We start from the raw sequence: 12,535 nt of genomic DNA, 5'->3' as shown, positions 1-12,535 counted from the left end.
TGACTACTCATTAGCGTAGCCGTCTCTTACCATTTTCAGCTAGGATTGTAAAAAGAGTTGAAACATCTCTATGACATGGTGAAAGTTTGTGTCTGAAGGGTAGTGCTTGATCATTAAATGCTGGCCATCATAATTCATGTACCACGAGATCCTTAGGATGAAGGACTTTTTCAAAGTTAACACTTGCATTGAGCATAAACATTAAACCAGTAAGTGTTTCGTTGGACTCACTGGAAGTAAACTAAAGTGACTCTGGTGGGACTCGAACCCACAACCTTTGAATGTCTTTGACTGTCTAGAAGTCCAATGCGCTATCCATTGCGCCACAGAGCCTAGGTGGACTGGTGAGACGTATTCAACCTTTCTGTACAATTAAAAGAGAGACAATGGTCGTATGTTTTTTAAACAATGCGACCATGAAATGCAGTGTTGCAGATATGTGTGAGTCAGACTAAAGGTCAGTCTGATTAGTAGCAGCTGGAGATGTAGCTTAGTGGTAGAGCATGTGCTTCTCATCCATAAGGTCCCTGGCATATCTAGGGTCCCTGTTGTTTACTTGGAGTTGTTGAATAAGCGCTTTTCTTTGCGGATCTCGTGGCGCAACGGTAGCGCGTCTGACTCCAGATCAGAAGGTTGCGTGTTCAAATCACGTCGGGATCATGTGATCTTTTTGCCTTTTTAAAGAAAATCTTTGATTAGGTTCAGCAAACCACAAAAAAGGCCTTTTCATCCTCAACACTTGTTTTGAATGTCAAAATAAAACACAAAATATTTTGTAGGAGCCACTGGAATAGACATATCAGCACTGTAATGTGTAAAGAAGCAAAGTAGCTGAGGACTCACACAGAGAAAAATAAATGTGACTCTGATGGGACTTACAACACTCTCGAAGTCCAATGCATTTTCCATTGTGTCAAGGGGGCCAAGCTTGGCCCAAGTGTCTTCTTTTGTATCTTGGTTCATTTGAACTGAATGTAGCATTTAAATATATTGTTTATATAATCCTCACACTACAAAATCCTTGGTGGCGGATGTGTGAGTCAGACACAACATCTCACCAATGCTTTATAAGTGGGGATGTAGCTCAGTGGTAGAGCGCATGCTTCGCATGTATGAGGTCCTGGGTTCAATCCCCAGCATCTCCATGGTGACTTCCCTTTAGTGCAGTAGTCTCTTACTAATTTTGTTTAGAAATTTAGAAGTAGTTGAAACCTCTCTGTGACATAGTGAAAGGCTATCAAGTTGTGGTCCTTAATATGTAAATGTTGGCCATCATAATTCATGTTTTGCAAGCTAGGATCATGATCCATTTCAAACTTAACACTTTGAATTTTTTTATAGAGTAGTTGGAGGGCAAAAAGGTAAAATGAATAATCTAAAAAAACAATGCATTGTCCAATGCGTCACAGAGCCAAACTTGGCCTATGTACCTTCTTTTGTACCTTGGTTCATTTAAAGTCAACATAGTAGTTAACAGTATTGTTTATATTATCCTCTCACTAGAAAATTCATGGTGGCAGATGTGTGAGTCAGAAACAACTTCTCACAGCCACCTTATGTGTGGGGATGTAGCTCAGTGGTAGAGCGCATGCTTTGCATGTATGAGGTCCCGGGTTCAATCCCCGGCATCTCCATGGTAGTTTCTCTTTAGTGTAGTAGTCTCTTACTGATTTTGTTTAGAAACTTAGAAGTAGTTAAAACATCCCTTCGACATAGTGAAAGTCTATCAGGTTGTAGTCCTTAACCTGTCAATGGTGGCCATCATAATTCATGTACCGCTTTACAGGATCATGAACCGTTTCAAACTTAACACTTTGAATATGGTTCTAAAGTAGTTGGAGAGTCTTCAGAGGGTAGAGTTGGGCTAAGACAAAGAGTCTAGAAGTCCAATGCATTGTCCAGTGTGTCACGGAGCCGAGATTGGCCTATGTACCTTCTTTTGCAACTTGGTTCATTTGAACTGAATGTTAATAATACTGTTTGTATAATTCTCTGACTACAAACTCCATAGTGGCGGACTTGTGAGTCAGAAACAACTTCTCACAACAGACATACGTGTGGGGATGGAGCTCAGGGGTAGAGCGCATGCTTTGCTTTATGAGGTCCCAGGTTGAATTCATGGTGTTTCCATGGTGACTACTCATTAGCGTAGCCGTCTCTTACCATTTTCAGCTAGGATTGTAAAAAGAGTTGAAACATCTCTATGACATGGTGAAAGTTTGTGTCTGAAGGGTAGTGCTTGATCATTAAATGCTGGCCATCATAATTCATGTACCACGAGATCCTTAGGATGAAGGACTTTTTCAAAGTTAACACTTGCATTGAGCATAAACATTAAACCAGTAAGTGTTTCGTTGGACTCACTGGAAGTAAACTAAAGTGACTCTGGTGGGACTCGAACCCACAACCTTTGAATGTCTTTGACTGTCTAGAAGTCCAATGCGCTATCCATTGCGCCACAGAGCCTAGGTGGACTGGTGAGACGTATTCAACCTTTCTGTACAATTAAAAGAGAGACAATGGTCGTATGTTTTTTAAACAATGCGACCATGAAATGCAGTGTTGCAGATATGTGTGAGTCAGACTAAAGGTCAGTCTGATTAGTAGCAGCTGGAGATGTAGCTTAGTGGTAGAGCATGTGCTTCTCATCCATAAGGTCCCTGGCATATCTAGGGTCCCTGTTGTTTACTTGGAGTTGTTGAATAAGCGCTTTTCTTTGCGGATCTCGTGGCGCAACGGTAGCGCGTCTGACTCCAGATCAGAAGGTTGCGTGTTCAAATCACGTCGGGATCATGTGATCTTTTTGCCTTTTTAAAGAAAATCTTTGATTAGGTTCAGCAAACCACAAAAAAGGCCTTTTCATCCTCAACACTTGTTTTGAATGTCAAAATAAAACACAAAATATTTTGTAGGAGCCACTGGAATAGACATATCAGCACTGTAATGTGTAAAGAAGCAAAGTAGCTGAGGACTCACACAGAGAAAAATAAATGTGACTCTGATGGGACTTACAACACTCTCGAAGTCCAATGCATTTTCCATTGTGTCAAGGGGGCCAAGCTTGGCCCAAGTGTCTTCTTTTGTATCTTGGTTCATTTGAACTGAATGTAGCATTTAAATATATTGTTTATATAATCCTCACACTACAAAATCCTTGGTGGCGGATGTGTGAGTCAGACACAACATCTCACCAATGCTTTATAAGTGGGGATGTAGCTCAGTGGTAGAGCGCATGCTTCGCATGTATGAGGTCCTGGGTTCAATCCCCAGCATCTCCATGGTGACTTCCCTTTAGTGCAGTAGTCTCTTACTAATTTTGTTTAGAAATTTAGAAGTAGTTGAAACCTCTCTGTGACATAGTGAAAGGCTATCAAGTTGTGGTCCTTAATATGTAAATGTTGGCCATCATAATTCATGTTTTGCAAGCTAGGATCATGATCCATTTCAAACTTAACACTTTGAATTTTTTTATAGAGTAGTTGGAGGGCAAAAAGGTAAAATGAATAATCTAAAAAAACAATGCATTGTCCAATGCGTCACAGAGCCAAACTTGGCCTATGTACCTTCTTTTGTACCTTGGTTCATTTAAAGTCAACATAGTAGTTAACAGTATTGTTTATATTATCCTCTCACTAGAAAATTCATGGTGGCAGATGTGTGAGTCAGAAACAACTTCTCACAGCCACCTTATGTGTGGGGATGTAGCTCAGTGGTAGAGCGCATGCTTTGCATGTATGAGGTCCCGGGTTCAATCCCCGGCATCTCCATGGTAGTTTCTCTTTAGTGTAGTAGTCTCTTACTGATTTTGTTTAGAAACTTAGAAGTAGTTAAAACATCCCTTCGACATAGTGAAAGTCTATCAGGTTGTAGTCCTTAACCTGTCAATGGTGGCCATCATAATTCATGTACCGCTTTACAGGATCATGAACCGTTTCAAACTTAACACTTTGAATATGGTTCTAAAGTAGTTGGAGAGTCTTCAGAGGGTAGAGTTGGGCTAAGACAAAGAGTCTAGAAGTCCAATGCATTGTCCAGTGTGTCACGGAGCCGAGATTGGCCTATGTACCTTCTTTTGCAACTTGGTTCATTTGAACTGAATGTTAATAATACTGTTTGTATAATTCTCTGACTACAAACTCCATAGTGGCGGACTTGTGAGTCAGAAACAACTTCTCACAACAGACATACGTGTGGGGATGGAGCTCAGGGGTAGAGCGCATGCTTTGCTTTATGAGGTCCCAGGTTGAATTCATGGTGTTTCCATGGTGACTACTCATTAGCGTAGCCGTCTCTTACCATTTTCAGCTAGGATTGTAAAAAGAGTTGAAACATCTCTATGACATGGTGAAAGTTTGTGTCTGAAGGGTAGTGCTTGATCATTAAATGCTGGCCATCATAATTCATGTACCACGAGATCCTTAGGATGAAGGACTTTTTCAAAGTTAACACTTGCATTGAGCATAAACATTAAACCAGTAAGTGTTTCGTTGGACTCACTGGAAGTAAACTAAAGTGACTCTGGTGGGACTCGAACCCACAACCTTTGAATGTCTTTGACTGTCTAGAAGTCCAATGCGCTATCCATTGCGCCACAGAGCCTAGGTGGACTGGTGAGACGTATTCAACCTTTCTGTACAATTAAAAGAGAGACAATGGTCGTATGTTTTTTAAACAATGCGACCATGAAATGCAGTGTTGCAGATATGTGTGAGTCAGACTAAAGGTCAGTCTGATTAGTAGCAGCTGGAGATGTAGCTTAGTGGTAGAGCATGTGCTTCTCATCCATAAGGTCCCTGGCATATCTAGGGTCCCTGTTGTTTACTTGGAGTTGTTGAATAAGCGCTTTTCTTTGCGGATCTCGTGGCGCAACGGTAGCGCGTCTGACTCCAGATCAGAAGGTTGCGTGTTCAAATCACGTCGGGATCATGTGATCTTTTTGCCTTTTTAAAGAAAATCTTTGATTAGGTTCAGCAAACCACAAAAAAGGCCTTTTCATCCTCAACACTTGTTTTGAATGTCAAAATAAAACACAAAATATTTTGTAGGAGCCACTGGAATAGACATATCAGCACTGTAATGTGTAAAGAAGCAAAGTAGCTGAGGACTCACACAGAGAAAAATAAATGTGACTCTGATGGGACTTACAACACTCTCGAAGTCCAATGCATTTTCCATTGTGTCAAGGGGGCCAAGCTTGGCCCAAGTGTCTTCTTTTGTATCTTGGTTCATTTGAACTGAATGTAGCATTTAAATATATTGTTTATATAATCCTCACACTACAAAATCCTTGGTGGCGGATGTGTGAGTCAGACACAACATCTCACCAATGCTTTATAAGTGGGGATGTAGCTCAGTGGTAGAGCGCATGCTTCGCATGTATGAGGTCCTGGGTTCAATCCCCAGCATCTCCATGGTGACTTCCCTTTAGTGCAGTAGTCTCTTACTAATTTTGTTTAGAAATTTAGAAGTAGTTGAAACCTCTCTGTGACATAGTGAAAGGCTATCAAGTTGTGGTCCTTAATATGTAAATGTTGGCCATCATAATTCATGTTTTGCAAGCTAGGATCATGATCCATTTCAAACTTAACACTTTGAATTTTTTTATAGAGTAGTTGGAGGGCAAAAAGGTAAAATGAATAATCTAAAAAAACAATGCATTGTCCAATGCGTCACAGAGCCAAACTTGGCCTATGTACCTTCTTTTGTACCTTGGTTCATTTAAAGTCAACATAGTAGTTAACAGTATTGTTTATATTATCCTCTCACTAGAAAATTCATGGTGGCAGATGTGTGAGTCAGAAACAACTTCTCACAGCCACCTTATGTGTGGGGATGTAGCTCAGTGGTAGAGCGCATGCTTTGCATGTATGAGGTCCCGGGTTCAATCCCCGGCATCTCCATGGTAGTTTCTCTTTAGTGTAGTAGTCTCTTACTGATTTTGTTTAGAAACTTAGAAGTAGTTAAAACATCCCTTCGACATAGTGAAAGTCTATCAGGTTGTAGTCCTTAACCTGTCAATGGTGGCCATCATAATTCATGTACCGCTTTACAGGATCATGAACCGTTTCAAACTTAACACTTTGAATATGGTTCTAAAGTAGTTGGAGAGTCTTCAGAGGGTAGAGTTGGGCTAAGACAAAGAGTCTAGAAGTCCAATGCATTGTCCAGTGTGTCACGGAGCCGAGATTGGCCTATGTACCTTCTTTTGCAACTTGGTTCATTTGAACTGAATGTTAATAATACTGTTTGTATAATTCTCTGACTACAAACTCCATAGTGGCGGACTTGTGAGTCAGAAACAACTTCTCACAACAGACATACGTGTGGGGATGGAGCTCAGGGGTAGAGCGCATGCTTTGCTTTATGAGGTCCCAGGTTGAATTCATGGTGTTTCCATGGTGACTACTCATTAGCGTAGCCGTCTCTTACCATTTTCAGCTAGGATTGTAAAAAGAGTTGAAACATCTCTATGACATGGTGAAAGTTTGTGTCTGAAGGGTAGTGCTTGATCATTAAATGCTGGCCATCATAATTCATGTACCACGAGATCCTTAGGATGAAGGACTTTTTCAAAGTTAACACTTGCATTGAGCATAAACATTAAACCAGTAAGTGTTTCGTTGGACTCATTGGAAGTAAACTAAAGTGACTCTGGTGGGACTCGAACCCACAACCTTTGAATGTCTTTGACTGTCTAGAAGTCCAATGCGCTATCCATTGCGCCACAGAGCCTAGGTGGACTGGTGAGACGTATTCAACCTTTCTGTACAATTAAAAGAGAGACAATGGTCGTATGTTTTTTAAACAATGCGACCATGAAATGCAGTGTTGCAGATATGTGTGAGTCAGACTAAAGGTCAGTCTGATTAGTAGCAGCTGGAGATGTAGCTTAGTGGTAGAGCATGTGCTTCTCATCCATAAGGTCCCTGGCATATCTAGGGTCCCTGTTGTTTACTTGGAGTTGTTGAATAAGCGCTTTTCTTTGCGGATCTCGTGGCGCAACGGTAGCGCGTCTGACTCCAGATCAGAAGGTTGCGTGTTCAAATCACGTCGGGATCATGTGATCTTTTTGCCTTTTTAAAGAAAATCTTTGATTAGGTTCAGCAAACCACAAAAAAGGCCTTTTCATCCTCAACACTTGTTTTGAATGTCAAAATAAAACACAAAATATTTTGTAGGAGCCACTGGAATAGACATATCAGCACTGTAATGTGTAAAGAAGCAAAGTAGCTGAGGACTCACACAGAGAAAAATAAATGTGACTCTGATGGGACTTACAACACTCTCGAAGTCCAATGCATTTTCCATTGTGTCAAGGGGGCCAAGCTTGGCCCAAGTGTCTTCTTTTGTATCTTGGTTCATTTGAACTGAATGTAGCATTTAAATATATTGTTTATATAATCCTCACACTACAAAATCCTTGGTGGCGGATGTGTGAGTCAGACACAACATCTCACCAATGCTTTATAAGTGGGGATGTAGCTCAGTGGTAGAGCGCATGCTTCGCATGTATGAGGTCCTGGGTTCAATCCCCAGCATCTCCATGGTGACTTCCCTTTAGTGCAGTAGTCTCTTACTAATTTTGTTTAGAAATTTAGAAGTAGTTGAAACCTCTCTGTGACATAGTGAAAGGCTATCAAGTTGTGCTCCTTAATATGTAAATGTTGGCCATCATAATTCATGTTTTGCAAGCTAGGATCATGATCCATTTCAAACTTAACACTTTGAATTTTTTTATAGAGTAGTTGGAGGGCAAAAAGGTAAAATGAATAATCTAAAAAAACAATGCATTGTCCAATGCGTCACAGAGCCAAACTTGGCCTATGTACCTTCTTTTGTACCTTGGTTCATTTAAAGTAAACATAGTAGTTAACAGTATTGTTTATATTATCCTCTCACTAGAAAATTCATGGTGGCAGATGTGTGAGTCAGAAACAACTTCTCACAGCCACCTTATGTGTGGGGATGTAGCTCAGTGGTAGAGCGCATGCTTTGCATGTATGAGGTCCCGGGTTCAATCCCCGGCATCTCCATGGTAGTTTCTCTTTAGTGTAGTAGTCTCTTACTGATTTTGTTTAGAAATTTAGAAGTAGTTAAAACATCCCTTCGACATAGTGAAAGTCTATCAGGTTGTAGTCCTTAACCTGTCAATGGTGGCCATCATAATTCATGTACCGCTTTACAGGATCATGAACCGTTTCAAACTTAACACTTTGAATATGGTTCTAAAGTAGTTGGAGAGTCTTCAGAGGGTAGAGTTGGGCTAAGACAAAGAGTCTAGAAGTCCAATGCATTGTCCAGTGTGTCACGGAGCCGAGATTGGCCTATGTACCTTCTTTTGCAACTTGGTTCATTTGAACTGAATGTTAATAATACTGTTTGTATAATTCTCTGACTACAAACTCCATAGTGGCGGACTTGTGAGTCAGAAACAACTTCTCACAACAGACATACGTGTGGGGATGGAGCTCAGGGGTAGAGCGCATGCTTTGCTTTATGAGGTCCCAGGTTGAATTCATGGTGTTTCCATGGTGACTACTCATTAGCGTAGCCGTCTCTTACCATTTTCAGCTAGGATTGTAAAAAGAGTTGAAACATCTCTATGACATGGTGAAAGTTTGTGTCTGAAGGGTAGTGCTTGATCATTAAATGCTGGCCATCATAATTCATGTACCACGAGATCCTTAGGATGAAGGACTTTTTCAAAGTTAACACTTGCATTGAGCATAAACATTAAACCAGTAAGTGTTTCGTTGGACTCACTGGAAGTAAACTAAAGTGACTCTGGTGGGACTCGAACCCACAACCTTTGAATGTCTTTGACTGTCTAGAAGTCCAATGCGCTATCCATTGCGCCACAGAGCCTAGGTGGACTGGTGAGACGTATTCAACCTTTCTGTACAATTAAAAGAGAGACAATGGTCGTATGTTTTTTAAACAATGCGACCATGAAATGCAGTGTTGCAGATATGTGTGAGTCAGACTAAAGGTCAGTCTGATTAGTAGCAGCTGGAGATGTAGCTTAGTGGTAGAGCATGTGCTTCTCATCCATAAGGTCCCTGGCATATCTAGGGTCCCTGTTGTTTACTTGGAGTTGTTGAATAAGGGCTTTTCTTTGCGGATCTCGTGGCGCAACGGTAGCGCGTCTGACTCCAGATCAGAAGGTTGCGTGTTCAAATCACGTCGGGATCATGTGATCTTTTTGCCTTTTTAAAGAAAATCTTTGATTAGGTTCAGCAAACCACAAAAAAGGCCTTTTCATCCTCAACACTTGTTTTGAATGTCAAAATAAAACACTAAATATTTTGTAGGAGCCACTGGAATAGACATATCAGCACTGTAATGTGTAAAGAAGCAAAGTAGCTGAGGACTCACACAGAGAAAAATAAATGTGACTCTGATGGGACTTACAACACTCTCGAAGTCCAATGCATTTTCCATTGTGTCAAGGGGGCCAAGCTTGGCCCAAGTGTCTTCTTTTGTATCTTGGTTCATTTGAACTGAATGTAGCATTTAAATATATTGTTTATATAATCCTCACACTACAAAATCCTTGGTGGCGGATGTGTGAGTCAGACACAACATCTCACCAATGCTTTATAAGTGGGGATGTAGCTCAGTGGTAGAGCGCATGCTTCGCATGTATGAGGTCCTGGGTTCAATCCCCAGCATCTCCATGGTGACTTCCCTTTAGTGCAGTAGTCTCTTACTAATTTTGTTTAGAAATTTAGAAGTAGTTGAAACCTCTCTGTGACATAGTGAAAGGCTATCAAGTTGTGGTCCTTAATATGTAAATGTTGGCCATCATAATTCATGTTTTGCAAGCTAGGATCATGATCCATTTCAAACTTAACACTTTGAATTTTTTTATAGAGTAGTTGGAGGGCAAAAAGGTAAAATGAATAATCTAAAAAAACAATGCATTGTCCAATGCGTCACAGAGCCAAACTTGGCCTATGTACCTTCTTTTGTACCTTGGTTCATTTAAAGTCAACATAGTAGTTAACAGTATTGTTTATATTATCCTCTCACTAGAAAATTCATGGTGGCAGATGTGTGAGTCAGAAACAACTTCTCACAGCCACCTTATGTGTGGGGATGTAGCTCAGTGGTAGAGCGCATGCTTTGCATGTATGAGGTCCCGGGTTCAATCCCCGGCATCTCCATGGTAGTTTCTCTTTAGTGTAGTAGTCTCTTACTGATTTTGTTTAGAAACTTTAGAAGTAGTTAAAACATCCCTTCGACATAGTGAAAGTCTATCAGGTTGTAGTCCTTAACCTGTCAATGGTGGCCATCATAATTCATGTACCGCTTTACAGGATCATGAACCGTTTCAAACTTAACACTTTGAATATGGTTCTAAAGTAGTTGGAGAGTCTTCAGAGGGTAGAGTTGGGCTAAGACAAAGAGTCTAGAAGTCCAATGCATTGTCCAGTGTGTCACGGAGCCGAGATTGGCCTATGTACCTTCTTTTGCAACTTGGTTCATTTGAACTGAATGTTAATAATACTGTTTGTATAATTCTCTGACTACAAACACCATAGTGGCGGACTTGTGAGTCAGAAACAACTTCTCACAACAGACATACGTGTGGGGATGGAGCTCAGGGGTAGAGCGCATGCTTTGCTTTATGAGGTCCCAGGTTGAATTCATGGTGTTTCCATGGTGACTACTCATTAGCGTAGCCGTCTCTTACCATTTTCAGCTAGGATTGTAAAAAGAGTTGAAACATCTCTATGACATGGTGAAAGTTTGTGTCTGAAGGGTAGTGCTTGATCATTAAATGCTGGCCATCATAATTCATGTACCACGAGATCCTTAGGATGAAGGACTTTTTCAAAGTTAACACTTGCATTGAGCATAAACATTAAACCAGTAAGTGTTTCGTTGGACTCACTGGAAGTAAACTAAAGTGACTCTGGTGGGACTCGAACCCACAACCTTTGAATGTCTTTGACTGTCTAGAAGTCCAATGCGCTATCCATTGCGCCACAGAGCCTAGGTGGACTGGTGAGACGTATTCAACCTTTCTGTACAATTAAAAGAGAGACAATGGTCGTATGTTTTTTAAACAATGCGACCATGAAATGCAGTGTTGCAGATATGTGTGAGTCAGACTAAAGGTCAGTCTGATTAGTAGCAGCTGGAGATGTAGCTTAGTGGTAGAGCATGTGCTTCTCATCCATAAGGTCCCTGGCATATCTAGGGTCCCTGTTGTTTACTTGGAGTTGTTGAATAAGGGCTTTTCTTTGCGGATCTCGTGGCGCAACGGTAGCGCGTCTGACTCCAGATCAGAAGGTTGCGTGTTCAAATCACGTCGGGATCATGTGATCTTTTTGCCTTTTTAAAGAAAATCTTTGATTAGGTTCAGCAAACCACAAAAAAGGCCTTTTCATCCTCAACACTTGTTTTGAATGTCAAAATAAAACACAAAATATTTTGTAGGAGCCACTGGAATAGACATATCAGCACTGTAATGTGTAAAGAAGCAAAGTAGCTGAGGACTCACACAGAGAAAATAAATGTGACTCTGATGGGACTTACAACACTCTCGAAGTCCAATGCATTTTCCATTGTGTCAAGGGGGCCAAGCTTGGCCCAAGTGTCTTCTTTTGTATCTTGGTTCATTTGAACTGAATGTAGCATTTAAATATATTGTTTATAATCCTCACACTACAAAATCCTTGGTGGCGGATGTGTGAGTCAGACACAACATCTCACCAATGCTTTATAAGTGGGGATGTAGCTCAGTGGTAGAGCGCATGCTTCGCATGTATGAGGTCCTGGGTTCAATCCCCAGCATCTCCATGGTGACTTCCCTTTAGTGCAGTAGTCTCTTACTAATTTTGTTTAGAAATTTAGAAGTAGTTGAAACCTCTCTGTGACATAGTGAAAGGCTATCAAGTTGTGGTCCTTAATATGTAAATGTTGGCCATCATAATTCATGTTTTGCAAGCTAGGATCATGATCCATTTCAAACTTAACACTTTGAATTTTTTTATAGAGTAGTTGGAGGGCAAAAAGGTAAAATGAATAATCTAAAAAAACAATGCATTGTCCAATGCGTCACAGAGCCAAACTTGGCCTATGTACCTTCTTTTGTACCTGGTTCATTTAAAGTCAACATAGTAGTTAACAGTATTGTTTATATTATCCTCTCACTAGAAAATTCATGGTGGCAGATGTGTGAGTCAGAAACAACTTCTCACAGCCACCTTATGTGTGGGGATGTAGCTCAGTGGTAGAGCGCATGCTTTGCATGTATGAGGTCCCGGGTTCAATCCCCGGCATCTCCATGGTAGTTTCTCTTTAGTGTAGTAGTCTCTTACTGATTTTGTTTAGAAACTTAGAAGTAGTTAAAACATCCCTTCGACATAGTGAAAGGCTATCAAGTTGTAGTCCTTAACCTGTCAATGGTGGCCATCATAATTCATGTACCGCTTTACAGGATCATGAACCGTTTCAAACTTAACACTTTGAATATGGTTCTAAAGTAGTTGGAGAGTCTTCAGAGGTAGAGTTGGGCTAAGATAAA

General features: G+C 40.7%; 24 non-coding genes across 24 annotated transcripts; 18 read left to right on the top strand and 6 right to left on the bottom strand.

Moving 5' to 3' along the window:
* Window positions 1–247: 247 nt before the first annotated feature.
* Window positions 248–333, bottom strand: trnar-ucu (transfer RNA arginine (anticodon UCU)). Its single transcript is given in 2 exon segments — window positions 248–283; window positions 297–333. It is a non-coding gene; the product is annotated as a tRNA-Arg (tRNA).
* A 255-nt stretch (window positions 334–588) lies between these two features.
* On the top strand, window positions 589–660 carry trnaw-cca (transfer RNA tryptophan (anticodon CCA)). The gene has a single exon. It is a non-coding gene; the product is annotated as a tRNA-Trp (tRNA).
* Window positions 661–1,073: 413 nt separating this feature from the next.
* Window positions 1,074–1,145, top strand: trnaa-cgc (transfer RNA alanine (anticodon CGC)). The gene has a single exon. It is a non-coding gene; the product is annotated as a tRNA-Ala (tRNA).
* A 417-nt stretch (window positions 1,146–1,562) lies between these two features.
* Window positions 1,563–1,634, top strand: trnaa-ugc (transfer RNA alanine (anticodon UGC)). Its single transcript has one exon. It is a non-coding gene; the product is annotated as a tRNA-Ala (tRNA).
* A 746-nt stretch (window positions 1,635–2,380) lies between these two features.
* On the bottom strand, window positions 2,381–2,466 carry trnar-ucu (transfer RNA arginine (anticodon UCU)). Its single transcript is given in 2 exon segments — window positions 2,381–2,416; window positions 2,430–2,466. It is a non-coding gene; the product is annotated as a tRNA-Arg (tRNA).
* Window positions 2,467–2,721: 255 nt separating this feature from the next.
* On the top strand, window positions 2,722–2,793 carry trnaw-cca (transfer RNA tryptophan (anticodon CCA)). Its single transcript has one exon. It is a non-coding gene; the product is annotated as a tRNA-Trp (tRNA).
* A 413-nt stretch (window positions 2,794–3,206) lies between these two features.
* Window positions 3,207–3,278, top strand: trnaa-cgc (transfer RNA alanine (anticodon CGC)). Its single transcript has one exon. It is a non-coding gene; the product is annotated as a tRNA-Ala (tRNA).
* Window positions 3,279–3,695: 417 nt separating this feature from the next.
* On the top strand, window positions 3,696–3,767 carry trnaa-ugc (transfer RNA alanine (anticodon UGC)). The gene has a single exon. It is a non-coding gene; the product is annotated as a tRNA-Ala (tRNA).
* Window positions 3,768–4,513: 746 nt separating this feature from the next.
* Window positions 4,514–4,599, bottom strand: trnar-ucu (transfer RNA arginine (anticodon UCU)). Its single transcript is given in 2 exon segments — window positions 4,514–4,549; window positions 4,563–4,599. It is a non-coding gene; the product is annotated as a tRNA-Arg (tRNA).
* Window positions 4,600–4,854: 255 nt separating this feature from the next.
* Window positions 4,855–4,926, top strand: trnaw-cca (transfer RNA tryptophan (anticodon CCA)). The gene has a single exon. It is a non-coding gene; the product is annotated as a tRNA-Trp (tRNA).
* Window positions 4,927–5,339: 413 nt separating this feature from the next.
* On the top strand, window positions 5,340–5,411 carry trnaa-cgc (transfer RNA alanine (anticodon CGC)). Its single transcript has one exon. It is a non-coding gene; the product is annotated as a tRNA-Ala (tRNA).
* Window positions 5,412–5,828: 417 nt separating this feature from the next.
* trnaa-ugc (transfer RNA alanine (anticodon UGC)) lies at window positions 5,829–5,900 on the top strand. The gene has a single exon. It is a non-coding gene; the product is annotated as a tRNA-Ala (tRNA).
* Window positions 5,901–6,646: 746 nt separating this feature from the next.
* On the bottom strand, window positions 6,647–6,732 carry trnar-ucu (transfer RNA arginine (anticodon UCU)). Its single transcript is given in 2 exon segments — window positions 6,647–6,682; window positions 6,696–6,732. It is a non-coding gene; the product is annotated as a tRNA-Arg (tRNA).
* Window positions 6,733–6,987: 255 nt separating this feature from the next.
* Window positions 6,988–7,059, top strand: trnaw-cca (transfer RNA tryptophan (anticodon CCA)). The gene has a single exon. It is a non-coding gene; the product is annotated as a tRNA-Trp (tRNA).
* A 413-nt stretch (window positions 7,060–7,472) lies between these two features.
* On the top strand, window positions 7,473–7,544 carry trnaa-cgc (transfer RNA alanine (anticodon CGC)). Its single transcript has one exon. It is a non-coding gene; the product is annotated as a tRNA-Ala (tRNA).
* A 417-nt stretch (window positions 7,545–7,961) lies between these two features.
* On the top strand, window positions 7,962–8,033 carry trnaa-ugc (transfer RNA alanine (anticodon UGC)). Its single transcript has one exon. It is a non-coding gene; the product is annotated as a tRNA-Ala (tRNA).
* A 746-nt stretch (window positions 8,034–8,779) lies between these two features.
* Window positions 8,780–8,865, bottom strand: trnar-ucu (transfer RNA arginine (anticodon UCU)). The gene is given in 2 exon segments: window positions 8,780–8,815; window positions 8,829–8,865. It is a non-coding gene; the product is annotated as a tRNA-Arg (tRNA).
* A 255-nt stretch (window positions 8,866–9,120) lies between these two features.
* On the top strand, window positions 9,121–9,192 carry trnaw-cca (transfer RNA tryptophan (anticodon CCA)). The gene has a single exon. It is a non-coding gene; the product is annotated as a tRNA-Trp (tRNA).
* Window positions 9,193–9,605: 413 nt separating this feature from the next.
* trnaa-cgc (transfer RNA alanine (anticodon CGC)) lies at window positions 9,606–9,677 on the top strand. The gene has a single exon. It is a non-coding gene; the product is annotated as a tRNA-Ala (tRNA).
* Window positions 9,678–10,094: 417 nt separating this feature from the next.
* trnaa-ugc (transfer RNA alanine (anticodon UGC)) lies at window positions 10,095–10,166 on the top strand. Its single transcript has one exon. It is a non-coding gene; the product is annotated as a tRNA-Ala (tRNA).
* Window positions 10,167–10,913: 747 nt separating this feature from the next.
* Window positions 10,914–10,999, bottom strand: trnar-ucu (transfer RNA arginine (anticodon UCU)). Its single transcript is given in 2 exon segments — window positions 10,914–10,949; window positions 10,963–10,999. It is a non-coding gene; the product is annotated as a tRNA-Arg (tRNA).
* Window positions 11,000–11,254: 255 nt separating this feature from the next.
* On the top strand, window positions 11,255–11,326 carry trnaw-cca (transfer RNA tryptophan (anticodon CCA)). Its single transcript has one exon. It is a non-coding gene; the product is annotated as a tRNA-Trp (tRNA).
* A 410-nt stretch (window positions 11,327–11,736) lies between these two features.
* On the top strand, window positions 11,737–11,808 carry trnaa-cgc (transfer RNA alanine (anticodon CGC)). Its single transcript has one exon. It is a non-coding gene; the product is annotated as a tRNA-Ala (tRNA).
* A 416-nt stretch (window positions 11,809–12,224) lies between these two features.
* On the top strand, window positions 12,225–12,296 carry trnaa-ugc (transfer RNA alanine (anticodon UGC)). Its single transcript has one exon. It is a non-coding gene; the product is annotated as a tRNA-Ala (tRNA).
* Window positions 12,297–12,535: the final 239 nt, after the last annotated feature.

The sequence above is a fragment of the Denticeps clupeoides genome, unplaced genomic scaffold (genome assembly GCF_900700375.1).
Source record: "Denticeps clupeoides unplaced genomic scaffold, fDenClu1.1, whole genome shotgun sequence".
In the NCBI taxonomy this organism is placed as follows: Eukaryota; Metazoa; Chordata; class Actinopteri; order Clupeiformes; family Denticipitidae; genus Denticeps; species Denticeps clupeoides.
Note: the sequence above shows the minus strand (reverse complement) of the source record. Positions and strands in the feature narration are given on the sequence as shown.